Here is a 27454-nt window from a genome sequence, read left to right as displayed (position 1 = left end):
AAATTACATCTTTCCTCACAAAGTATTTGAGGTAGGAAGTTGAACTTTTTACAGATTATTTATTGGAATATGGGCTACAACTTAACACAGGGATTTTACAAAATTTTAGTTCAGTTATTAAAGATGATTTTTTTTCAATTGTAATGAAAATTCACAACATTTTTTTTGCAATTTTTTATTTATATATTCAAAAATATACAGTTTTTTGGAAAAAGGCTGTGTTAAATTATGCAGAAGGTACTGTGTAACATTTACTGAAAGTTTGAAACAAATATGTTTGGAAGATCCTTAGAAAACATGTAATTAGTATGAGAAAATAAAAGTTTTGGGAATCGAGCGACAAAGATTGGATTAACTTTTTAGTGCATTCCAGGTCCATAGGATGGATTATCTTCATCCTCTGCAAACTCCTCCTCCAGCTTCCTCTTGTTCCTCCTCCTGTTTACTCTTGCTTGTATTTCTAGACTCTTTACAGCCCTGTCTGCAGCCCGAAGGCGTTCCTTGTCTAAAGCAAGCATCGCTCGTACCATGTTAGAACCTATCTTCATTCCCATATTTCTAAATACCTTGCACCTTATAATGTTGCCATCATTGAAAGTCGCAACAGCATCATACACACCAAAGTGAAGTGTTTCTATTCCAACAAATACAGTCTTGGGGATTCTCGACCATATAACACTATTTACACTTTCATTGGGGTTTTGAGTTTTTTCGTGAATACACTTTTTCAACAGTTCAGGTGGTGCTAAGTCTCTGAAAATAGGTTTTATCACCTCCATTATTGCATGAGGCAGACTATGCTTATGAGTGTACACTTCACCAGTTAGCAATCCTTTGTTATATTTACACCAACTGTCTTCTTCTTTGGGGCACAAGCTATGTTGGGGATTTTCATCGTCTTTATTGTTTATAGTAATAACACAAACCTTTGGCTTTCCAACATTTCTCCTTTTCTTAAAAGCCTTCAGAGGATTTCTAATAACTTTACTTTTACTCATTATTATACTTCAACAAAACAGAGACTCAAGAAACAGAATTAATTACGAATATTTTCGAGATAACGACAGAGTAAATAAACATGAAACAATCGACAATCACACCAGCGATATATATTGAACCAACACAGGTTAGCCACAACACATACTTTATCTCACATCACTAAAATGTACCTGATGTACACGGACGTTAATAATAACACCATTTGACAGCAGTTTAACAGCGCCACAGTGGGTCACGCCCATGTAGAACACATTTCAAAAAAAATTTAAAAATAGTTGTAGTCTTCGGAATTGAATAAATTATATATCTATTAAAAGGTAATAGTCTGCAGATTCAGAAAACGCAAAAAAGTAAAAATTGAACTTTTCATGATTTTGAGCCTTTCCGGAGCCCCTTAAAGGAATGAAATCAGTTTTATTAAGTAGTTTTCTGCATAATTCTGAGTATCAAGGTGAAGGAAGGGTTGTTTGGTTCCCTGTTGTCGCTTCTGATTTATGTTTCATAGATCGGAAGCAGTGAGCCACCAAAGTGCAGAGCCTCCCCTTTTGAATTAGTAGCGGGCGTAGGGGCGGTGGACTTCGCCTGAGCTCGCGTGTGTTGTTTGGCTCCGACTTCGGTGTTCTGAACGGGGTGGAAGTACAAACGGAGTACACATCTTAATTCGAAGATAAGTACTCAATCGCCTGCACCGTTCGTGGCCAAGTCGCGGCCTCACAATCTCGGGCCTCAGGTATTGTACAAGCTGCAGTTTTCTAAAACTTGCGTGGCTCTGCAAGGTTGCCCGGGTTAATGTTTTAAATATTTGTCTTAAGAATTTTGAGGGATTTCTAGAAGAATGTGTCTTAATTGATACCGTTTTCTAAAACTGCGATGCGATTCAGCCCTAGTGGCGTATGTCAATTTTGATGGGGAAATAACTGGGTTATTATTAATCAAACTGTCTGTAACCTTGTAAAGTTGTTTAGTAATATCTCGCCCGGGAGGGGCGGATTTCAATCTATGTGGAAATAATAATTGATTTTCTGGTTATTTGATGTAAAGTTTATTTTAAATGATTGACTTGGCCCGAGTGGCGGTTTTTTAAATGTTTATAAAGAGATTAATTCATTTGTCGTTTCGTATAACAAGCAGTTTGTAAAGTATGCCTGAATGGTGTTTCTGAAAGAAAGTATCTGATTTATGATTGTAGTTCACTTAGTGATTTATCTATGATGCAAATAAATATGTTGAAATGAAATGGCCACTTTATGGGTCAAGTACTTCCACTCCCTTTATATTAAAGGTTAAGGAAATTGCAGTTCAAGATAGAAATAACTTTCCAAACTGCATCAAAAGATTTTTGTTACTAACTACAAGGATTAGGACTAATCGAGATAGTGTGCCCGTCAAGCAGACACTGAACACTGTATTGGCAGGTACAGTGTTGCACTCTGGCCTGCCGCGACGTCACGGACCCGGCGCATGCGCTGATGACGTGCGGCAGGTTGCCTATCGGGCGCCTCCGTCAGCAGCGACCATCGGGCCGTGTGTTCGCGTATTTATCCCCTCTCCGTCGCCAGCAAACGTTGCATCGCTGGCCATTCCTCACCCTCTCGCGCCCACTCAGTCGCTAGAGAACAGCTGTACGCACAATTGGTTGCCGCAGCTCTCGGACGAGGCGTGCACACGGACTGTGACAGCTATACAGCTGTAGCAGGCGTGCCAGCGCATGTAATCGCGTTGCACCCCTGCACACGCGGAGTCAACACGTAGCCACCACACAGCATTATAGCTGCTGATGTCGGCCGGCGCTGGCCACTCAACTACAAGTCAACAGTGTGGGCGTGCATTATGCTGGCCTAATCCACTGTCCGCTTTTCTCCGTTTTGAATCAATTCGCAACAATAACTGATAAAGCGTGTAGTTTTAAGGGGGGTAGGACGTCAAACGCGCCGACTTGGAACAGGAGAGGCATCACAGGACATTTTAATTTCCAGTGTCTATACTTTTACAATGAAATTCATAAAACTTTGTCAGCATCACCAGGAAGGATTCAGGATTCACACTCATTGCAGTGGAAGTTCGAAAACATAACAAAAATTCTTTTTACGTGCGAAATTTCATCAATTTTTCACTTACTAATGGCTGCATTTGTTGCTATAGGTACACTTTTCTTCATAAGTTAGATATTCTTCGAAGAATTTTGCACATTATACATACCATACTCATAGGTGTATGAAACTCTAGAATTTATTTAATTTATGAAAAAACGAATGAGCTGTTATATTTTAAACTTCATGTTTAGGAAAAACACAAATTTTATAGATAATTACCTCAATTTTTACCACAGTTTTTAATAGATTTCGAAAATTTTAGAGTTTCATACACCTTTAAGTATGGTTTGTATGCTGTGCATAATTCATCGAAGAAAAGTGTACCTGTAGCAACAAATACTGCCATTAGTAAGTGAAAAAAATGATGAAATTTCACAGGTAAAAAAATTATTTCGTTATGTTTTGGAACTTCCACTGCTACGAGTGTGAATCCTGCATCCTTCCTGGTCATGCTGACAAAGTTTTATGAATTTTTTTGAAAAAGTATAGACAGTGGAAATTGAAATGTCCTGTGGTGCCTCTCCTGCTACAAGTCGGTCCGTTTGACGTCCTACCCCCCCCCCCCCCCCCCATTTAAGTATTTCTCAGAACATTCAGTGTGAACGTATATGCAGATTGTAAATGAATTTCTGTGGCGTTGCTCCTACGCAGCTCAATTTAAACTGTACACATGTGACTGTGGCTGCCACCATGCTCGGAAGTATTAATTCGTGTGCCTTTGTTGGAAATGCCATGACAACTGCTTCTGTTCTAATAGTATTAGTTTTATGTGAAAAACGTGACTGCGCAGCCTCTCTGCCCCTGGTGTCCCATTATAAATGGATTTCCCAGCAATTTATTTTAGTATCCTGCTATCTTGATTGTATTGACTTGTATATTTAACATTAGCCCTTAATTTCTTTGATGGTTGTGAATTATTTGCTTTGTTTATGTTTGTGTCACTGTGCACAATAACATCTTTGTCAGTAACTCCAGACAATTATATAATAACCAGAAACATATTGTGGGTACTTAAAAATAATAAATAGTCATTGAACTACGGCGAAAAGTGGTTTTTCCTTGTAAATGTTTTAGCTCTTTCGTTCGTCTGTGTAAGACTGACCTTTAAGGATACAGGGTGTTACAAAAAGGTACGGCCAAACCTTCAGGAAACATTCCTCACACACAAATAAAGAAAAGATGTTATGTGGACATGTGTCCGGAAACGTTTAATTTCCATTTTAGAGCTCATTTTAGTTTCGTCAGTGTGTACTGTATTTCCTCGATTCACCGCCAGTTGGCCCAATTGAAGGAAGGTAATGTTGACTTCGGTGCTTGTGTTGACATGCGACTCATTGCTCTACAGTACTAGCATCAAGCACATCAGTACGTAGCATCAACTGGTTAGAGTTCATCACGAACGTGGTTTTGCAGTCAGTGCAATGTTTACAAATGCGGAGTTGGCAGATGCCCATTTGATGTATGGATTAGCACGGAGCAATAGCCGTGGCGCGGTACGTTTGTATCGAGACAGATTTCCAGAACGAAGGTGTCCCGACAGGAGGACGTTCGAAGCAATTGATCGGCGTCTTAGGGAGCACGGAACATTCGAGCCTATGACTCGCGACTGGGGAAGACCTAGAACGACGAGGACACCTGCAATGGACGAGGCAGTTCTTCGTGCAGTTGACGATAACCCTAATGTCAGCGTCAGAGAAGTTGCTGCTGTACATGGTAACGTTGACCACGTCACTGTATGGAGAGTGCTACAGGAGAACCAATTGTTTCCGTACCATGTACAGCGTGTGCAGGCACTATCAGCAGCTGATTGGCCTCCACGGGTACACTTCTGTGAATGGTTCATCCAACAATGTGTCAATCCTCATTTCAGTGCAAATGTTCTCTTTACGGATGAGGCTTCATTCCAACGTGATCATATTGTAAATTTTCACAATCAACATGTGTGGGCTGACGAGAATCCGCACGCAATTGTCCAATCACGTCATCAACACAGATTTTCTGTGAACGTTTGGGCAGGCATTGTTGGTGATGTCTTGATTGGGCCCCATGTTCTTCCACCAACGCTCAATGGAGCACGTTATCATGATTTCATACGGGATACTCTACCTGTGCTGCTGGAACATGTGGCTTTACAAGTACGACACAACATGTGGTTCATGCAGGATGGAGCTCCTGCACATTTCAGTCGAAGTGTTTGTACGCTTCTCAACAACAGATTCGGTGACCGATGGATTGGTAGAGGCGGACAAATTCCATGGCCTCCACGCTCTCCTGACCTCAACCCTCTTGACTTGCATTTATGGGGGCATTTGAAAGCTTTTGTCTACGCAAGCCCGGTACCAAATGTAGAGACTCTTGGTGCTCGTATTGTGGACGGCTGTGATACAATACGCCATTCTCCAGGGCTGCATCAGCACATCAGGGATTCCATGCTACGGTGGGTGGATGCATGTATCCTCGCTAACGGATTACATTTTGAACATTTCCTGTAACAAAGTTTTTGAAGTCACGTTTGTACGTTCTGTTGCTGTGTGTTTCCATTCCATGATTAATGTGATTTGAAGAGAAGTAATAAAATGAGCTCTAACATGGAAAGTAAGCATTTCCGGACACATGTCCACATAACATATTTTCTTTCTATGTGTGTGAGGAATGTTTCCTGAAAGTTTGGCCGTAACTTTTTGTAACACCCTGTATAATTTACTTTACTTATACATCCGTTCTACGGATCGGAGCGTGGAATGTCAGATCCCTTAATCGGGCAGGTAGGTTAGAAAATTTAAAAAGGGAAATGGATAGGTTAAAGTTAGATATAGTGGGAATTAGTGAAGTTCGGTGGCAGGAGGAACAAGACTTTTGGTCAGGTGAATACAGGGTTATAAATACAAAATCAAATAGGGGTAATGCAGGAGTAGGTTTAATAATGAATAATAAAAAAAAGGAGTGCGGATTAGCTACTACAAACAGCATAGTGAACGCATTATTGCGGCCAAGATAGACACGAAGCCCATGCCTACTACAGTAGTACAAGTTTATATGCCAACTAGCTCTGCAGATGATGAAGAAATAGATGAAATGTATGACGAGATAAAAGAAATTATTCAGGTAGTGAAGGGAGACGAAAATTTAATAGTCATGGGTGACTGGAATTCGTCAGTAGGAAAAGGGAGAGAAGGAAACATAGTAGGTGAATATGGATTGGGGGGGAGAAATGAAAGAGGAAGCCGCCTTGTAGAATTTTGCACAGAGCATGACTTAATCATAGCTAACACTTGGTTCAAGAATCATAAAAGAAGGTTGTATACCTGGAAGAATCCTGGAGATACTAAAAGGTATCAGATAGAATATATAATGGTAAGACAGAGATTTAGGAACCAGGTTTTAAATTGTAAGACATTTCCAGGGGCAGATGTGGACTCTGACCACAATCTATTGGTTATGAACTGCAGATTGAAACTGAAGAAACTGCAAAAAGGTGGGAATTTAAGGAGATGGGACCTGGATGAACTGAAAAAAGAACCAGAGGTTGTAGAGGGTTTCAGGGAGAGCATAAGGGAACAATTGACAAGAATGGGGGAAAGAAATACAGTAGAAGAAGAATGGGTAGCTCTGAGGGATGAAGTAGTGAAGGCAGCAGACGATCAAGTAGGTAAAAAGACGAGGGCTAATAGAAATCCTTGAGTAACAGAAGAAATATTGAATTTAATTGATGAAAGGAGAAAATATAAAAATGCAGTAAATGAAGCAGGCAAAAAGGAATACAAACGTCTCAAAAATATTGACAGGAAGTGCAAAATGGCTAAGCAGGGATGGCTAGAGGACAAATGTAAGGATGTAGAGGCTTGTCTCAGTAGGGGTAAGATAGATACTGCCTACAGGAAAATTAAAGAGACCTTTGGAGAGAAGAGAACCACTTGTATGAATATCAAGAGCTCAGATGGCAACCCAGTTCTAAGCAAAGAAGGGAAGGCAGAAAGGTGGAAGGAGTATGTAGAGGGTTTATACAAGGGCGATGTACTTGAGGACAATATTATGGAAATGGAAGAGGATGTGGATGAAGACGAAATAGGAGATAAGATACTGCGTGAAGAATTTGACAGAGCACTGAAAGACCTGAGTCGAAACAAGGCCCCGGGAGTAGACAACATTCCATTAGAACTATTGATGGCCTTGGGAGAGCCAGTCATGACAAAACTCTACCATCTGGTGAGCAAGATGTATGAGACAGGCGAAATACCCTCAGACTTCAAGAAGAATATAATGATTCCAATCCCAAAGAAAACAGGTGTTGACAGATGTGAAAATTACCGAACTATCAGTTTAATAAGTCATGGCTGCAAAATACTAACGCGAATTCTTTACAAACGAATGGAAAAACTGGTAGAAGCGGACCTCGGGGAAGATCAGTTTGGATTCCGTAGAAATGTTGGAACACGTGAGGCAATACTGACCCTACGACGTATCTTAGAAGCTAGGTTAAGGAAAGGCAAACCTACGTTTCTAACATTTGTAGACTTAGAGAAAGCTTTTGACAATGTTAACTGGAATACTCTCTTTCAAATTCTGATGGTGTCAGGGGTAAAATACAGGGAGCGAAAGGCTATTTACAATTTGTACAGAAACCAGGTGGCAGTTATAAGAGTCGAGGGGCATGAAAGGGAAGCAGTGGTTGGGAAAGGAGTGAGACAGGGTTGTAGCCTCTCCCCGATGTTATTCAATCTGTATATTGAGCAAGCAGTAAAGGAAACAAAAGAAAAATGCGGAGTAGGTATGAAAATTCATGGAGAAGAAGTAAAAACTTTGAGGTTCGCCGATGACATTGTAATTCTGTCAGAGACAGCAAAGGACTTGGAAGAGCAGTTGAACGGAATGGACAGTGTCTTGAAAGGAGGATATAAGATGAACATCAACAAAAGCAAAACGAGGATAATGGAATGTAGTCAAATTAAATCGGGTGATGCTGAGGGAATTAAATTAGGAAATGAGACACTTAAAGTAGTAAAGGAGTCTTGCTATTTGGGGAGCAAAATAACTGATGATGGTCGAAGTAGAGAGGATATAAAATGTAGACTGGCAATGGCAAGGAAAGCGTTTCTGAAGAAGAGAAATTTGTTAACATCGTGTATAGATTTAAGTGTCAGGAAGTCTTTTCTGAAAGTATTTGTATGGAGTGTAGCCATGTATGGAAGTGAAACATGGACGATAAATAGTTTGGACAAGAAGAGAATAGAAGCTTTCGAAATGTGGTGCTACAGAAGAATGCTGAAGATAAGGTGGGTAGATCACGTAACTAATGAGGAGGTATTGAATAGGATTGGGGAGAAGAGGAGTTTGTGGCACAACTTGACTAGAAGAAGGGATCGGTTGGTAGGACATGTTTTCAGGCATCAAGGGATCACAAATTTAGCATTGGAGGGCAGCGTGGAGGGTAAAAATCGTAGAGGGAGACCAAGAGATGAACACACTAAGCAGATTCAGAAGGATGTAGGTTGCAGGAGGTACTGGGAGATGAAGAAGCTTGCACAGGATAGAGTAGCATGGAGAGCTGCAGCAAACCAGTCTTAGGACTGAAGACCACAACAACAACATACATCAATTATACACATATACATTATAGTCAGACAGATGGCCTATTGTTGCATCATTAGATCACACAATTGCACACAGTATGTGAGCAGCACTGCAAATATAACACAGCACGTATTTGAACACTGATCGTCCCAATAGGTTGTACAAAAAAAGAAGAGAGAGAGAGAGAGAGAGAGAGAGATACAAAGAGAGAGAGCGCAGCACTATGATGAACCTCAAACTTAACAGAAAGAGCTCAGTCGACAAGTTTGGGAGCAAATTTAATTTCAACAAGTGTATGTACAGCTGCAGGTGCATCAGCTTGAACAATGGGACCGTGAAATTACGTTTTCAATACACAGAAAATAATCGCCTGTCCGACAAATAACCGGATTAAAACAGAAGTCTATAACTATAAAGTGCATCTTTATGGTTATCAGATTCAACTGTTGAAAGATATGATTTGTCAGCTGCAGTGTGTCCGAGAATTCTCCGTGAAAACAATCTGTTTATTAAAATAATATTTACTATAACAGTATCAGTTGTAAATTTACACAAATAATAAGTGTCTATCACTTAATGATCATCTGCTGCTCTATAAACAAAAATAAAACATTAATGAGTGCTATGTTTATTTAGCTGGCTAACATAGAAATATATCAAATTCTTAAAACCATACATTTTTAGTCACTACTTGTCTAGAAAATGTAAAAGGACAGTCATAAGCTTTAAAATAAGACTGAAATAATTATAAGCTAATGGCGTTCTAACAACTCTATTAATCCTATAGTTTTACCTACAGACACTTTTTATGCATCAGCAAGTTGTTTTATAGTTAAATCCAGGGATTCACTGATTGGTAGATTTATGTGCAGGTTTCCTATGTCAGCCGGCCGTTGTGGCCGAGCTGTTCTAGGCGCTTCAGTCCGGAACCGCGCTGCTACTACTGTTGCAGGTTCGAATCCTGCCTCAGGCATGGATGTGTGTGATGTCCTTAGGCTAGTTATGTTTATGTAGTTCTAATTTTGGGGGACTGATGGCCTCAGGTGTTAAGTCCCATAGTGCTCAGAGCCATTTGAACCATTTTGAACCCTACGTCACTACCGGACCGGTTCCTTGCAATTCTAAAAGTAAAAGGTTTTCACAACTCATGTTTAACCAGACACAGTTTTAAAATTTGAAATGTTTTTAATCTTATCTACTTAAAAATATCTTTATCAATACTTTATTTTTATTTATAAATCTGAGGATGATAATGAAGTGACTGAAAATAGTTATTTCTGAAAAATTGGAAATTACTGTTGGAAGAAATACTTAAAAAATTTATGCAGTTTTGGCATTTCTAATGACAAGGTGTCATCCATTATTAAAACAATATATTGTACACTGTCCGCCCCTCGTGGTCTCGCGGTAGCGTTCTCGCTTCCCGAGCACGGGGTCCCGGGTTCGACTCCCGGCGGGGTCAGGAATTTTTCCTCCCTCGAGATGACTGGGTGTTATTGTGTCGTCTTCATCATCATCATTCATTCCCATTACGGTCGGAGGAAGGCAATGGCAAACCACCTCCACTAGGACCTTGCCTAGTACGGCGGCGCGGTTCTCCCGCGTCGCTCCCCTACGCTCTGTAAAGAAGTATGGGACTCATCATCATCATCATATTGTACACTACTGGACATTAAAATTGCTACACCACGAGGATGACGTGCTACATACGTGAAATATAACCGACAGGAAGAAGATGCTGTGATATGCAAATGATTAGCTTTTCAGAGCATTCACACAGGGTTGGCGCCGGTGGCGACACCTACAACGTGCTGACATGAGGAAAGTTTCCAACCGATTACTCATACACAAACAGCGGTTGAGGCGTTGCCAGGTGAAACGTTGTTGTGATGCCTCGTGTAAGGAGGAGAAATGCGTAACATCACGTTTCCGACCTTGATAAAGGTCGGCTTGTAGCCTATCGCGATTGCGGTTTATCGTATCGCGACATTGCTGCTCGTGTTGGTCGAGATCCAATGACTGTCAGCAGAATGTGAAATCGGTGGGTTCAGGAGGGTAATACGGAACGCCGTGCTGGATCCCAACGGCCTCGTATCACTAGCAGTCGAGATGACAGGCATCTTATCCGCATGGCTGTAACGGATCGTGGAAACACGTCTCGATCCCTGAGTCAACAGATGGGGACGTTTTCAAGACAACAATCATCTGCACGAACAGTTCGACGACGTTTGCAACAGCATGGACTATCAGCTCAGAGACCGTGGCTGCGGTTACCCTTGACGCTTCATCACAGACAGGAGCGCCTGCGATGGTGTACTCAACGACGAACCTGGGTGCACGAATGGCAAAACGTCATTTTTTCGGATGAATCCAGGTTCTGTTTACGGCATCCGTGTTTGCCGACATCGCGGTGAACGCACATTGGAAGCGTGTATTCGTCATCGCCATGCTGGCGTATCACCCAGCGTGATAGTATGGGGTGCCATTGGCTTACAAGTCTCGGTCACCTCTTGACGCATTGACGGCACTTCGAACAGTGGACGTTACATTTTAGATCTGTTACGACCCGTGGCTCTACCTTTCATTCGATCCCTGCGAAACCCTACATTTCAGCAGGACAATGCACGACCGCATGTTGCAGGTCCTGTACGGGCCTTTCTGGATACAGAAAATGATAGACTGCTGCCCTGGCCAGCACATTCACCAGATCTCTCACCAACTGAAAACGTCTGGTCAATGGTGGCCGAGCAACTGGCTCGTCACAATACGCCAGTCACTACTCTGGATGAACTGTGGTGTCGTGTTGAAGCTGCATGGGCAGCTGTACCTGTACACGCCATCCAAGCTCTGTTTGAGTCAATGCCCAGGCGTTTCAAGGCCGTTATTACGGCCAGAGGTGGTTGTTCTGGGTACTGATTTCTCAGGATCTATGCACCCAAACTGCGTGAAAATGTAATTACATGTCAGTTCTAGTGTAATATATTTGTCCAATGAATACCCGTTTATCATCTGCATTTGTTCTTGGTGTAGCAATTTTAATGGTCAGTAGTGTATATTGGGGTACTTATAAATAAAAAGTATGTGTCTAAGAGATCTGTTTATGCACCAACGTATGTCACACAGAGATCTATGGGTCTCCATTCCTCCTTGAGATCTGGCAACACGTAGCTAGAATTATGCTTTGAAAGGCGTGTTGTTAGGAGTGGTGTCGTCCACACCTCGTTATGGCTATTTCAGTGTTGCTGGAAGTGTTGTTGTAACACTTTCAAACACTGCCTCGTAGTTAGTTGTACACACCGCGAAACCAATGCACCTGAATAGCATAGTGTGCCGGAGATCCATTCACCATATTCACACATGACGCTGTCTTCGAGCTGAGGTGTTAACCACAGCTACAAAGTGTCGAAAGAAGAATTTTCATCAACGTACGCTTTAAAAAATAAGGTCGAAACAGGTATTGTTATGATATTCCTGCTCATATAATGAGGACAAATTCCTTTCCCACTCTTTCACATAACAGAGAATTTCCTTAGACCAGAAGATCATGTTCTTTCTGTGCGAACCGTGACGTATCGCACATTCAGCAGTTGATAATTTTCTTTGAATGGGCAGTGTAACGGTGGTTAGTAAGGGTTGAAGATATCTTACATCTCTAATTCTTGGCCCTAAAATTTTCCTCGTAATTTTATTTTATTTTATTTTAAATTTCTGAATGCTGAGCTCTTCATGTTTTATCGCTATCGTATAATGACAGCTTTGACAGATCCATGAAAGGCATTTTTTGTTAGAAATAATTTTTTGTTAATAGAAGCGCCGTTTTCGTTTTCTGAAATCTGGCTTTCTCTGTCTTATAATGATAGTGACCCATTCACCAAAATACACTCCTGGAAATGGAAAAAAGAACACATTGACACCGGTGTGTCAGACCCACCATACTTGCTCCGGACACTGCGAGAGGGCTGTACAAGCAATGATCACACGCACGGCACAGCGGACACACCAGGAACCGTGGTGTTGGCCGTCGAATGGCGCTAGCTGCGCAGCATTTGTGCACCGCCGCCGTCAGTGTCACCCAGTTTGCCGTGGCATACGGAGCTCCATCGCAGTCTTTAACACTGGTAGCATGCCGCGACAGCGTGGACGTGAACCGTATGTGCAGTTGACGGACTTTGAGCGAGGGCGTATAGTGGGCATGCGGGAGGCCGGGTGGACGTACCGCCGAATTACTCAACACGTGGGGCGTGAGGTCTCCACAGTACATCGATGTTGTCGCCAGTGGTCGGCGGAAGGTGCACGTGCCCATCGACCTGGGACCGGACCGCAGCGACGCACGGATGCACGCCAAGACCGTAGGATCCTACGCAGTGCCGTAGGGGACCGCACCGCCACTTCCCAGCAAATTAGGGACACTGTTGCTCCTGGGGTATCGGCGAGGACCATTCGCAACCGTCTCCATGAAGCTGGGCTACAGTCCCGCACACCGTTAGGCCGTCTTCCGCTCACGCCCCAACATCGTGCAGCCCGCCTCCAGTGGTGTCGCGACAGGCGTGAATGGAGGGACGAATGGAGACGTGTCGTCTTCAGCGATGAGAGTCGCTTCTGCCTTGGTGCCAATGATGGTCGTATGCGTGTTTGGCGCCGTGCAGGTGAGCGCCACAATCAGGACTGCATACGACCGAGGCACACAGGGCCAACACCCGGCATCATGGTGTGGGGAGCGATCTCCTACACTGGCCGTACACCACTGGTGATCGTCGAGGGGACACTGAATAGTGCACGGTACATCCAAACCGTCATCGAACCCATCGTTCTACCATTCCTAGACCGGCAAGGGAACTTGCTGTTCCAACAGGACAATGCACGTCCGCATGTATCCCGTGCCACCCAACGTGCTCTAGAAGGTGTAAGTCAATTACCCTGGCCAGCAAGATCTCCGGATCTGTCCCCCATTGAGCATGTTTGGGACTGGATGAAGCGTCGTCTCACGCGGTCTGCACGTCCAGCACGAACGCTGGTCCAACTGAGGCGCCAGGTGGAAATGGCATGGCAAGCCGTTCCACAGGACTACATCCAGAATCTCTACGATCGTCTCCATGGGAGAGTAGCAGCCTGCATTGCTGCGAAAGGTGGATATACACTGTACTAGTGCCGACATTGTGCATGCTCTGTTGCCTGTGTCTATGTGCCTGTGGTTCTGTCAGTGTGATCATGTGATGTATCTGACCCCAGGAATGTGTCAATAAAGTTTCCCCTTCCTGGGACAATGAATTCACGGTGTTCTTATTTCAATTTCCAGGAGTGTATTCGAATTCTTTGACATGGAATACTTTATTATTTCCAATATTAAGCTCATTCAGCATGTTTTTTTTAATAAGTCACGGGTTTTGCTTTTTTAAAATTGAAATTTGTAATCCTTTTTTTCCTGTTTATGGCTACAACACTTTAGGTTGTTTCTGCGCATCAGTGCCAGTTTAGCCAATTGCCTTGCGGCGTTGGTGACACCGGTTCCGCCGTTAGCTAACGTTAAGCAGTGTTGGACCTGGCAAGAAGTTGGATGGTTGACCATCTGAGGAAAATTGGGTGCCTTTGGTTTTAATGACATGAAACCCGCCGCAGTGGCGTTCAGTTGATAAACTTGTATCAGGCTGGTGCCACTGAAATTCTTTCTAGCGATGCTTTGGGAATTAGCGCCCTGCAATTTGCAAATTTCGCTAATTCTACACAGTTCAGGTCCTAGTCGTTTTGTTGGTGCAACTGTCCTTCACCGTATCCTAATAACTCTCTGGGTGATGTGCTCAATCACCCCCTTAAATTTTACATCTTATTTCGCCTCTGTTTCCAGTTCGATGTTTGTTGAGTTTTGATCAAATCCAAATTCGAATAGTATTTTGAAGAGAGATACTCTGTTTGGGCTATCAAAGCTTTCTTTATATGAGCAAGTGTACGGAAATACCATTTGTCTGCTACGTTGCGAACATATTTTATTGCACTCTTCAGGTTAAGAACTGGTTTAATGCACGCTCGTCCTTTCCTGAATCCAGCCTGGTAATGGTCGAGTTGACAATCTAGTTGTGGCTCTGCTCGGTTGAAGAGAGTTTTGGATGGAATTTTGTTGGCGACTGAAAGTAATGAGAGTCCACAACAGCTGTTTCGGTCTTTATTACTTTTTTGCGTAATGAATGTATGATAACCAACTTTGATTCATCAGCTTTTTCTGAGAGTGGATTATCTTATTTAGTTTCTGCACGCTGTTCAGTTCTGAATATGGATTTTCCTGTCAAGAAAAGAAATTTAATTCATATCGTGGTTTTTCACTGATAAGTATTCTACAACTTTTGGTATTGATGTGGGCCATTTCCTGATGTTTGTCACTGAATTGGAGTGATGGTGATGAATATTTAATCAGTTTTTTCTGTATGTTTTACAGTAATTTCTTGATTTACTTTTCTTAAATTTTCTTCTATTTCTTGTAATTTTACATCCTCATTTTGTTGAAATTTTTCTTACTGCTTCTGTAACCATTTTCCTGATATCTTTGAGATCTAGCGTGACCTTTTTATTGAATGCTCACTGATACCATGTCTGTTGTGTAAATTCTGTAAGCTGACCATTAGACATATTATAGTGTTCGAATTTGCGGTGTTCTCTTTTCCGCTGTTAGTATATTCCCTATTTGTAGTTTATGCAGATCTTGTGGGATTGTTTTTTGTAACTCCTTCGTAAACTTTTCATTAGTTTTGATGTTTCCTGTATCGTATTTGTGTACTGGAGCTTTCATTTACAATTTTATGCTCTCACGCCTAAGTAGAATTTCGTAGGTAATGGTTGAAATCCGAGTCTAGCCCGTAGGGAACTTCAAGAGTACAGATCCTATGTGATTTTCAAAGGAATTGTACACTATTATTTTCGCAAAATATTGGCAAGTCGAGGTAACGTTGATGAAGGTGGATAGCGATCACATACCCTTCACTGCAAAGTAGACCATCAATGCTCAATAATATTGAGATCTGGTGACTGTGGGGGCCGGGGTAGATGCTACAATTCGTCCTCGTGCTGACAAAACCAGTCCTGGACCACGCGAGCTATGTCAACAGGGACCCTACCGTCTTGAAACACGACGTGGTCATAAAGGAACAAACAATGGACCACGGGATATATCTCATCAGCCGAAATGCTCACATAAGCCATAGCAGGAATGGAACTTTGTAGAATAGCCGTGGGGTCCATGGAATACCACGATATGGTTGCCCAGATCATCAAAGAACCCGCGCCATATTTCACTCTTGGTTTGTAATCTCGACCAGAAGTGGGAAACAATACTAAACTAGACTCAGTTGACCAACTGAATTTTTTTCCATTGTTCCGTAGCTCAGGTATTACGGCTTTCGCAACACATTCTCCTGTTACGGGCATCTGGATCTCTTACGAAAGGTCTTGGAATTCCAGTTTTTCCTGTAGTTCCGTGCTTCTGGAGGTCGCTTATTGTTGTTTAGGTGCTAATAAATTTCGCGAGTGCGACGTTTAGGTCTGCAGCGACTTTTGCAGTTGTCGTCTCCTCATTTTTCGTCGCAATCCTCTTCAATGACCCTCTGTCACACTCACTCAACACACTGTTTCACCAGCGTTGTGACTTTGCGGGCGATGTTTTTGCGCTTGCCCGCATGCGGTATAAATCTTCCACGTGGTGCCTCTTGAAACAGCAAACACTCTGGTTTTATTTGCTCATGAGACCCAGAAAATATTAGATACAGGCTCCCAGGTAGATGCCATTTTCCTTGACTTCCGAAAGGCGTTCGATACAGTTCCGCACTGTCGCCTACGGAATATCAGACCACCTGTGTGGCTGGATTGAAGAGTTTTTAGCAAACAGAACACAGCATGTTGTTCTTAATGGAGAGACGTCTACAGACGTTAAAGTAACCTCTGGCGTGCCACAGTGGAGTGTTATGAGACCATTGCTTTTCACAATATATATATAAGTGACCTAGTAGATAGTGTCGGAAGTTCCATGCGGCTTTTCGCGGATGATGCTGTAGTATACAGAGAAGTTGCAGCAATAGAAAATTGCAACGAAATGCAGGAAGATCTGCAGCGGATAGGCACTTGGCGCAGGGAGTGGCAACTGACCCTTAACATAGACAAATGTAATGTATTGCGAACACATGGAAAGAAGGATCCTTTATTGTATGATTATATGATAGTGGAACAAACACTGGTAGCTGTTAATTCTGTAAAATATCTGGGAGTATGTGTACGGAACGATTTGAAGTGGAATGATCATACAAAATTAATTTCTGGTAAGGTGGGTTCCAGGTTGAGATTCATTGGGAGAGTCCTTAGAAAAGGGGGTCCATCAACAAAGGAGGTGGCTTACAAAACACTCGCTCGACCTATACTTGAGTATTACTCATCAGTGTGGGATCCGTACCAGGTCGGGTTGACAGAGGAGATAGAGAAGATCCAAAGAAGAGAGGCGCGTTTCGTCACACGGTTATTTGGTAAGCGTGATAGCGTTACGGAGATGTTTAGCAAACTCAAGTGGCAGACTCTGCAAGAGAGGCGCTCTGCATCGCGGTGTAGCTTGCTGTCCAGGTTTCGAGAAGGTGCGTTTCTGGATGAGGTATCGAATACATTGCTTCCCCCCACTTATACCTCCCGAGGAGATCACGAATGTAAAATTAGAGAGATTAGAGCGCGCACGGAGGCTTTCAGACAGTCGTTCTTCCCGCAAACCATACGCGACTGTAACAGGAAAGGGAGGTAATGACAGTGGCACGTAAAGTGCCCTCCGCCACACACCGTTGGGTGGCTTGCGGAGTATAAATGTAGATGAATGTAGATGTAGTACGGAAGCATACAACACACGAACGCCAGTAGTTGGCTCATGTTCGAATTCAGTTAGCTCCGTTATAACGAACTCACAGCTACACAGTATGCTCCTCTGACCACAACTGACACTTGCAACGTATTGAGGACATTGCTCAAGTGCCGTTCGTGTTAACATACAACAACGGGAAAGCTTAGTTGACGTCTGCATTTATGTTCACTCACGATTTCTCGCAATGTTTTCATATTTTTGTTTCATCCCCGTGTATCAGTGGGGCTGACTGTTTGGTACCTTCCACCAGGTCACCTGCGGCTGCAAGGAGCGCTGTTGAGACCTCGCGACCTAGATCCAGAACCGTTATGGCGATGCTCTGGAGCAGGGGCGTTGGAGTGGCGGTGCAGCGAAATTAAGAACGTGCTCGCTTCCAACTAGGACTGGGCGCGTACAAGAAGAGGAGCTACGTTTCGGGATCCGCACGAATGCGCGCAGAAGAAGAAGATGAAGGTGGCGAACAAGACGGAAGAGAAACGAGAGCAAGAAGAACAGTATGTAGAGAGAGGCAGACAGACAATTTCGAGAGGGTGTTGTGAGTTATGGCGCCGGTACGAGATAATTGAATCCGAGTCGGCCTATGTCGCCGTGCATTGTCTCAACATTTTGGCCAAGGGTTCCGGTGGCAGTTTTATTTGCAATTGTGAGATATTTAACTCAAGGTCCTATGCTGAGCACTGCAAAAACCCTGTAAGCGTGGCGAAGTGACAAAACGTAACAGTCGTCTCGAGTTTCGTGGTGTCCTTCGATAGTTAACGCCGGCGGCGAACGGGCCCAACTACTAGTGCAGTGGTCCCGCATGTGCAGGGTCACTTTCATAAAAAAAAGAAATGTGTGTTAAATCTTATGGGACTTAACTGCTAAGGTCATCAGTCCCTAAGCTTACACACTACTTAACCTAAATTATCCTAAGGACAAACACACACACCCGTGCCCGAGGGAGGACTCGAACCTCCGCCGGGACCAGCCGCACAGTCCGTGACTGCAGCGCCTTAAACCGCTCCGCTAATCCCGTGCGGCTTCACTTTCATCACAACTAACGCCTGCTTGTTCTGATTACGTGACGCCATAAGCATTTTAGTAGACTGAAAACAGTAACAGAGTAACACAAGCTGTCTAATTTAAAATTAAGAAAAGAAGTAGAACGTCGATTGAAGAACATCAGAAGAACAATATTTGATTTACATTTCCACTACGACTAAATAACAATAAAGTTAAAATCTTCTGGGTTATTAGGCCGCGACATGTTTCTTCTAAAATAAATGATCGACGTTTCGACCCCTCTGCTGGGATCTTCCTCAGGATCTTCTGGTGTTCACTACTGCAGGAGTGGACACCAGAAGATCCTGAGAAAGATCCCAGCAGAGGGGTCGAAACGTCGATCAGTTTAGAAGAAACATGACGCGGCCTAATACCCCAGAAGATTTTAACTTCAGTTACAACGGCCACGAAAGTCTGCAGACTTACATAAATAACAATAAATTAGATGATGTTATATCACACATGGGCAACCTGAGCAATCAGCACAAGTAAGTGACAGTCTTGAAATTACAGTATATTGAATGGAAGCTCAAAAGAATCAGTTGTAACAAAATACTCTTCATGAAGAAATAAATGCTGTTGAAACCAAAGTAAGAAGTACTTATTCTGCGATACAGTTAGATATGGTGAGGTAAGTAAATGAAAATATGTATGTGAAAGGCTCATAAAATAACCATTGAGATTTATATGTACGAAATAGTTGTAGAGAGACTGTAAGTTCAAATTAGAATTACCATTTGCTAGTAGGACTCTCGCACTGACGGTTCCCTGCAATCTTAATTATTTTTACTGACAGTTTATCCATTCCGAGAGTAGAGAATCTCAGCCATTTTGCCTGTTATCGACAATGATACTGGCAAGATATCTGTCTCAGAGATTCCGAGACTTTTGAGAACATTTAATTTTAAGTTTCACGTTGATTAACAAATGAAAAAAGATATGTTTCCATATACATAATAACAGGATAACAGTTTTCTGATTTTTTTTCTTCATTTGTATTGTAAGACCTGGCTTCTTGCCGTAGTTCATGGTTGGACGTGGATGATATGTCCTACATAGTGGTTTTGCCTGAGTTTTCGAATATCAAACAATGTGACATAAATGGTGCTAGCTTTGGTTGCATTATCTTAGACGTTTATATTTAATACACCGACGTGATATAAATTTCAATTTGATACAGACGGACAGACAGAAACAACCAATGACAAAAATTTTTTCTTGCGATATAAATATAAATTAACAGTTTTATAAATTAACAATTTTTGGATTTTTTTCTTTGATTTTACAGTGAAAGCCTGCTTCTTGGCAAATTTCATGATTCTATATCAATGGGTAGTACCGTATAGGTTTGGATGAATGAATTTGCGAGTGCAAAAATGTGTGACAGAAAGTATCGCATGTTTTGACTGCATTGACTTAGAAGCTGATGTTTATTGTACAACGAATACCATACACCTTAGTATGTGAAATAAATTACAGCATGATACTCTACTTGTCTCTGAGAAAAAGGCCTCAGTACGTGACATAAACTTGATCTTGACTTGAACTTTATATGTGAATCCGTTTCTGATAAAATGGGTTTTTAACAGTCGGACAGACATACAGACAGACAATGAAGTGATTCCATAACGTATGAATTTATTGGGAAGAGAGAGGAGGCAATGTAGAAAGCAGACCCTGTTGAGAAAATTAAACCAACAGAGTGGGAAAATTTAAAGCAGGGGAGAAATGCAAAGGAAAAATGGCTATAGCAAGAGAGGACGAAGAAAGGGAAACGGATTTTGATTGAGGTCACAGATCAAAGGAAACATGGACCAGTCTAGTTCATGTGTGGTTGTAGATGATGTGCTGTTGTTGACGAAATCCTTTCTTGGTTTTCTCATTCTTTCATAATATGCAATTCTAATGATGGCATCAAACTTGTGGCCACTGACTACTAATCATATCTTTCATAGGCCTGCCTCATGATCTTGAAATTCCTAGCCTCACTTCTCGGAACATTTACTCATTGATGCTTTTTGTTACTGATAACAGAAATCAATTTCAGTTAAACTGCTATTCGCACAATCACAATATAAGACACTAGTATGATTTTCGTCTACATTTTGCCTCCTTTTCTAGGATTAGGAGGGAAGATAAGTAAGTCCTTTTTTGCAAATGCAATCTACAAACCCCCTTTTCAAACAAAGCAAGAAATTGGAAACCCCGACCAATGTAAAAGAAAGGCAAAAATATACATTTTCCATCATTCCTACAAATTATCTAATTATGTTGATTCAGAGATTGAAAGTTCCTATTAGCTAAATGTCAAGTGGCAGTTTTAGTTTACGGCTACGTAAGACCTACAAAAAATACTTTCTTTCTTCTTTTTTTTAACCTTCAATCGATCGAAAAATTAAAACCACAATGAAAATCCGGTGAAGCTTTGTGCAGATGCGTTGTGCAGTGTCTCTACGTAGTACGTTCCTCTATCGCATCATGTCGCATTTTCCATTTCTGAGTTGGCAGTGAACGCGTAAAGGTGCCTAGAAGATGGTGTCTTCCCCAGGTTTGAAGTGCTTGATGAGACGTTTCGTCTAATTTCGTACAGCCCCTATAACGTAAATGTAATTCGTTCTCCTTTTTGATGGCAATTCTCAATGGTATACCGGAGGTGTAGCGAAGACGCTTCCGCAACGTTTTCAGTGGGTAATGTTAAACCACTCACTATACAACCCGAGAACTTCGCTCCCTCTGATTTTCACCACTTTGCTCACACGAACGTCTGGCCGTGAGGACAACACTCTGGCACAGACAACGAGTTGGAGACCAGCATGGGGAACTGGCAGGAACTACAAGCTGCTGCCTTCTATGAGAAATGTATTGGAAAACTGGTAACAAGTTATGACAGATGTCTAAGTCGGAGTGGTAGCTGTGTAAAGAAGTAACTGGGACGTTGTAGATAACTGTTGCAAATAAAATATTTTTGATTTTCACTGTGGTTTCCACTTCGCGACCGGTAGGAGATTGAAAAAATACCCCTTGTATATGTGAGAAGTATTACTGTATAGCCGGCCGGAGTGGCCGAGCGGTTCTAGGCGCTACAATCTGGAACCGCGCGACCGCTACGGTCGCAGGTTCGAATCCTGCCTCGGGCATGGATGTGTGTGATGTCCTTAGGTTAGTTAGGTTTAAGTAGTTCTAAGGTCTAGGGGACTGATGACCTTAGAAATTAAGTCGCATAGTGCTCAGAGCCATTTTGAACCAGCCATATTAGTGTATTGTAAACAGACTGGATTACTGCTACTGTAAGAAATTATTTTCTAGTAATGAAGCACGTATAGGGCCGCGAATATGACAAACGACCTTTACTCAATACCAATGAGGAAGTAGCGGCTTTTTTTTTTTTAAGTAGTGGTTTTTTGTCCTACTAACTATGTTACATTTAGCTAGAGTAACACACACTGAACAGATTTGTGAGACTGGAGGGCTCTTCAGGAACTGCAATGTTTGCTGTTGACCAAGTACGTTGATAGTGTCCAGAGATATGATTAAAAGCGAAGGAACAAGGAATGGACAACCGAAAACCTGTAATAACGGTTCGTTATAGGTATGTCCCGAATAACGTTGTGTTCAGAGAACAGACATTGTGAAAAGTAATATAAATTAAAATTACAGCGACAGAAAAGATTTACTTATTGCATGGATAGAGTTGAAAGAACACCTGATTGAAAAGGAATTTGATTTGGGGTACGCAGGGTGCGAAATTCAGTATACAGAGCTGAAACATTTGTCACTATCAGGGCTGGGAATAAAGCTGAGACAGATCTCAAGACTCGTAGCGGCTGGCGAGAAGTGGCTGTCTGATCCGACGCAGGTCATGAACAAATACTTTCAGTCAGTAGATCTGAGGAACACGCTTGCCGAGAGAACAGTGAAACACCCTCTGTATCGAGGCAGGTCAGAATAGCACAGGCCATATCCCGCCAGGGAAAAATCCCTGGAGGTATCAAGAACTGAACCCGGGTCCTTCGCATAGCGCTCAGCTACGGAAGCAGTACGCTCTCTTACTGTCTGATAGCGTAAATCTATTTGTACATCTACGTCTAGAGGGCGTGGACAAAAATATGTAATCACCACAAACAGAACACATTACCATGCCTAATACGGTAGAGGAAAACCTTTGGCGTTAAAAACAACTTCTAGTTGTCTCGGAGTCGGTAGATACCGGTCCTGTATGGTTTTCAAGTGAATCTTATACCAATCTTCTAGCAGACTTGTGGAAAGTTCAGGTAACAATGACTGAGGTGGATAGCGATTACTCGCCCTTCCCTACGAAGTAGACTGCAAAGGCCCAGTAATACTGAAATATTGCGACGGGGCGGTAAATAAAGAAGAAGAAGTATGGTTGCAGCGTTCTCACACGAAAATCCATATACAAATGTTGGTCAAAAAATGTTATTGCAAATTTTGGCTCTGACGTCAATCTCAGAGGATGATTTCCACACTTGGTGCATTAGTACACTTCCACACCCGCGCATTTCTTATAGTTTTTGAATGAATTATTCACTCAGACATAAGTACAGTATATGCCAGGGAAAAGAATTAGGCGATTATTATATTAAAATCAATTTTTCACAACACAGTTCAATCACTATTTATTGGCGTTGTCCTTTTCTTTGACACAATGAAATTATCACTGGTGAGACGGTTTACAGTTTTACTTTAATAATAATTTGACTCCAAGCCCCCAATAGCAGTAATGTGGGCTGCTATAATCGAAAGTTATTCAGTCAATTCGAACAGAACGACAAGTCCCACTGTCCCCTTTGTTGTAACAGTTTTGGCGCGAAATCACAGTTCGCCACATGTTCACTTACGACGATGTATACCTCTTAAATCGTACTCACACAAATAATCGTAGCACTTCCAGTTCACCAATTATATGCTTGCACACTTGCACTATTAAACAATACTCTTTGTCGATATAAGTCGGCGCGAAAAATTCTTACTCAAACGACCACATGGGCCACCCTCAAGTGGGGCTCGCTCGCCACCCACCCTCCGAAACGACTGACCAACGACTGACCCCTGGCCAAGATGGCTGCTCGCTTATATAGGCTCGGATGTCCACCCCCTGGTTATGCAAGTACCAGTCTCACCAGTTAAGGTTACAAATTTTGATACATACATCCCTCGACAGAAATAAGTACACACCATCGGAACCGCGCTAAAAAGTACATCTTATTTACTATTTTACATTAGTTTCTAGGGTTATTCTGTCGCCCGTAAATCAAGTTTTAGTTTTTGCAAAATTTCGCCACTTAGCGCAAAATTCTTTGTTTACATCTATGCTGCAAAGTTTTAAAATGGAACTCCATATAGCACTGTTTTTAGACGTAATCTAATAGCGATCTACACATTGCGCTGCTCAAAATCTTCATATCTATACTAATTAATTAATTATGGGCGATAAATGTTAATAATTTGCAAACAATGAAAACTATTGCAAGTTACATGTATAGTATAACTTAACTAGTTTAAAATACGTGTGATGCCACCCAAAATATTATACAGTGCCGTTATTTACGTCATGAATTTTCAATTGAATTTTGTAAACATTTTTTCCTCAAACTTTGTTTATTGCTCTTTCGGGCTTAATTATTTATGAATCTTAACATATGACTACGACACTCGATCCGCTATGACGAAACGTTTTTAATGAGTGTTCGCTCATCCATGTAAGTTGGTACCTACTATATTTATTAATCTTCCATTATTCGTGATATTAACCGATTTTGAGGTTACTATAACTTTTGCTTCTCGTGACTTGAAATAAAGATCGATCTTTCAGAAGGTGCATATTGCTGACCACAATCCACTGCCGCATCGCTCTTCACTGTAAGTTACACAGTTTTCGCGTAATGCGCGGAAAACCAAACAATGCAGCAAGATGCAGGCCACGTGGCCGCCCACCGACCGTTGCAAATATCGCGCGGGCGCGCCACGCGCTTCTTCGAATCGCGCGCCATGTAGCGCGCTCGCTCTCCACAAAGCAATCCTTGCATACTAGAAATATTCATCTAGTAACGGGGGTTTGTGCTGTCACAATGTGGAGACTCTAGTGATCAGGGGGTATATGACAACTCATCCTCGTGCTTACAAAACCATTCGTGGAAGAGGCGAACTGTGTGAACATGGTGGACCTTGTCACCATGGAAGACAGCATCTCCACTGGGGAACAAACACTGTACCTTGAAGTGGAGCTAATAACACTCCTGTCTGCTGTTATTACTGCACCATAACCCCAATGCCAGAAACAGGTTGTAACATAAAACTATTTTGTAAAAGCAATTATGGTACAAAGCAGCAGAGCAGTGTTACCCTCTGGGAGGAATTTTGTTAAGTTGACCGTGTTGTACCTAACGGAAGTGGCTTATCGGAAATGAAAGTCAGAATTACGTAAATATTTGAACAATACTAAACAAAATTTTGCCTATCTGCACTGTTCAACGGATAAAGAAAACGGCCGCCAGCCTAACTAGGCAAGAGAATGATTAACATTCTCGTTTAAGAAAGTAGGTATAAGTAACTATAACAGACAAACACAACCTAGACTTGGCCACACGCGAGTGCAATGAACTCTGACACACATATGTTTTAAGATTGAAGCTAACAACTGGAGCAGCGCAAAAACTATTTGCAAAATTATAACATGTACAAAAAAACACTATCACTTTCAGGGCTTACACAAACTGAGTGGTCTTTATACTGTTAATATGCACACAAGAGAGACAAACACTTAGTAATCATAAGCATATAATTTCCTACTATGCAGTTTTCTACTTTTACTACCGTGAGACATAAAATTAACATTAATGTAAGATACTGACCCACTTTCTGAGATTAACAACAGGCAGTAATGTGATCATTTACTAAGCAAAACTCTATAAGCCTCAGTTTTGAGAGATTTTAATTAGAAGTTGGCAACAACACATTAATAAGCAGTTTTACTAGGAAAACTATTTCAGCAAGCATCGTTAACTCTAACTCACTCTCTTGCCACATTAACTTCAACTTTCACTTTACTATGTTCAAGGGGCAGTAATTAGAAAACTGGATTTTTAACGTACTTTCAGTAAGGACACTCGGTAATCACTTTAGTTCAAACGGAGAGGACACTGAGAGGTGTTATGATGAGGAGAAAAGTCAAGGTAGGTACATAAATTCAGATATAAATTACCTTATATTTCAGCACAATAACAATCCATTAAGCTGATCCTTCACTGTACATCATTATAGTATTACGTTACAGTGATTGCGCAATGTGGTGGCAACTGCATGTTGGTAGGTGGGATTGCAGGCAGAATTGTTGGACTCTGTCATTTCTTGGTGGCGATGATAGATACAAATTCTAGAATAGTTCCAGCTATTTATCCATCCATCCGAGGCCTTAGAAAGTAGCAGAAAAAACCTCTCTCGGAACCAGCACCATATGCGTCTTTTACATGGCTGTGCCCGGACTCGTAGCTCATCTCCGACTGATGGCTCGTCCCCGACTGACTATCAGTTCCACCTTTTCCACCTAGGCCAACCACAATTTGCGCGCGCTACACAGTTCCGTTCCCGAGGGGAACCACTACACCTTTTACATACAGAATAACTAAGAGCCCTATGTGAAGGTCAGCAGTTTACATAATAGCAAACAAACACATTAAATAAAACAGAACATTTTCACATATTGACACTTCTACAAAAAAATTATTCACACAGAATTACAATTATATACAGTAAGTTTTGTTCCCTCCAAATGGGACAAAGTATTTACAGTACAGATACACTACTTTGCATTGAAACAAACTACGACATCAAAGTTTTAACAAAGAAAAGAGTATACAATTTTGTGTTATCTATTCATAACACCTAAGTGGTGTTGGCTGCAAACAAAAAAAATTTTCATCCAACTTCAGTTGGGAGAGAAAAAAAAGAACACACATTACAAATGTACAGTATATACACTAAGAAATGCATAGATTTCTTCCAAAAACATCCTCAAAGTAAAGCATTTATAGTAATTTTCATTTTCACCCTGCTTCAAGGATTCTTATTTTCATCATTACACAGGATACCTTTAAGCATGTTCATTTCACACACATACAGTTCAAATAAAAGACAAAACAGTACACAAAATAAGCTTCATGTTAGTAGAATAGGTATATCCTTAAATAAAATTAATAATAACAAACACATAAACAACAGCACAGAACATTTTAGCTCAACAAAGCAGAAATTTGTCTGTCAATATTTTTAAAGGAATGTAAATTTTCAGACACACAAGCATGTTAATGATCATAATACTTTTCACAGGGTTCAGTAGTTAATGTAATGTTCAAAATTTCATTTTGCATCCACATATGTACTAATATTTGCACAAAACAGCTATGAGAAATTTTTCCAACTGATTCCTTAAACACAAAATTAACTTTTCAAGGTTCTCTAAAAACAATTAACTTTAAAGCTGCTCTTCATTAATAGCAGTCCAAAATGTTTGTTGCACATAAACACATTAACCTATTCAGAACCTATCTTTAATCATTACTGCTGTGTTTTAAAACAGACAGTCCAAAACTTTAAGTTATTCCAAAAAAGCTAGCATCAAAACATCTACATCCATTTGAATGAGAATGCATATATATTTTTTGATAAATTTTCATTGACTTCAGAAAGAATAGTCAGTTCATAACACATTGACCAATAAATCTAACTAAGTTCACTGCTTGCCTCAGCACTAGCAGTCCATGTTACACATTCTGCCCATTATTGTTTTGCCAGTTTTTGTCTATAAATATTTAGGCACAAAAACACAATTTAGATTAAGAACACTAAAACAAAC

This window comes from Schistocerca nitens, chromosome 7, assembly GCF_023898315.1.
Source record: "Schistocerca nitens isolate TAMUIC-IGC-003100 chromosome 7, iqSchNite1.1, whole genome shotgun sequence".
NCBI classification, from domain to species: domain Eukaryota; kingdom Metazoa; phylum Arthropoda; class Insecta; order Orthoptera; family Acrididae; genus Schistocerca; species Schistocerca nitens.
The sequence above is the reverse complement of the archived record's forward strand: the minus strand, read 5'-3'. Positions refer to the sequence as shown.